This window comes from Condylura cristata, unplaced genomic scaffold, assembly GCF_000260355.1.
Source record: "Condylura cristata isolate star-nosed mole 26May11 unplaced genomic scaffold, ConCri1.0 scaffold00014, whole genome shotgun sequence".
Lineage (NCBI taxonomy): Eukaryota > Metazoa > Chordata > Mammalia > Eulipotyphla > Talpidae > Condylura > Condylura cristata.
Window position 1 is genome coordinate 52,620,213 of NW_004567115.1, and position 1,349 is coordinate 52,621,561.

Here is a 1,349-nt window from a genome sequence, read left to right on the forward strand (position 1 = left end):
GGCGGAGCGAGGACCGAGGCCTGGCCGCTGGCCGCTGGCCACAGAACCATGGCAGGCCCACCGCGGTGGGCGCTGTGTGCCGAGGCGAAGGCAAAATGGTGGCGGCGCTAACCCAGCACACTGGCATCAGTCTGCCCGCCTCGGGGAGGGGCCTCCTGGCCGGCGGGGGGCCGGCCCGACCCCTCCCAGGACGCAGTGGTCTGCGGGCGCTGGGCAGAGCTGGCCCGAGGCCTCGAGTGCAGCAGGGGTGACTTCAGCCGATTTCAGAACTCGGGGGGTGGGGGCGCAGGCTGGCCGTGGTGGACACCTTCACCCCTGACGGGGGCCAGTCCTCTCACGCTGGGGAGAGAGAAGTGGGTGACGCATGTCACGGAACTGGGTGAGCGGCCCCGACAGAACCAGAACCGACCGCGAGCTCCTCGCCAGGCCTGTGTCCGGACACGGCCAGCAGCGGCTACAACGGAGCGGGTCCGACGTCCAGGCTGCGAGGGGACCTCGCCCTGGGCGTCTCCCCGGGCGTCGCTTCGTGGGCCGGCCAGTGTGGGGCCTGACGGCCAGCGGGCGTGGAGAGCTGCAGGCTCCAGGGGCCGAAGACGAAGGCAGACGAGCCCCTGCGGCCTTCCCGGCGCCTGGCCCCCTGCGGCTCTGCTGCGGGGTGGCCGGTCTCAGGGGAGCGTGGCCCTGGCGTACCCCACTTGTTGGGGATGCACAGAATGGAGGCTGGCCTGCGGCGGGGTCACCAGGGCCGGGGAGCCCGAGGAGGGACGAGCTGTAAGTCGCACGCGACTCGGACGTTCTCTGCAGCGGGCAGGCGGCCAGAGTCGGGGGCTGCGGTGACGCCGCCCCCCGGGGTCCTTTTCAAAATGACGAGGGGGTGTACCTTTGCCCAAATTGCATGCATGTGACGCCATGTGAATTCTGGCACGCAAACACTGAGGCAAAGTTTAGCACCTTGGTACCTTGTCCTTGGGGCCGCCCTCAAGCAGAACACCTCGGACGCAGCGCTGACCGGGTGCGAGGCCGCCTCGCTCGTGCCACCTGCGCCGATGCGTGCACGTGCTAAGTCTCGCCGAGTCCCCGAGGCCGGATGGCTCCGACTGCTGCAAGTCACCCAGAACAGGGCTTGTCCGGGAAACGGCACTGCGGGGTGACTCGAGCAACCGGGTGCCCAGGGGGTTTATGTGTTCTGTGGGTCCAGTGAATTCTTGGCCCAGAGTTCCCAGAGCAAAGCCCCTGTGGGGGTGGGGAGCCCCCTGCTGGCCCCGCTGGGTCACCTGGCGCGAACCCCAGGTCGGGCCAGGCGCGTTTGGCCTCTCGATGCTCAGAGGCTTCCTTCTGCCTGCACGTGG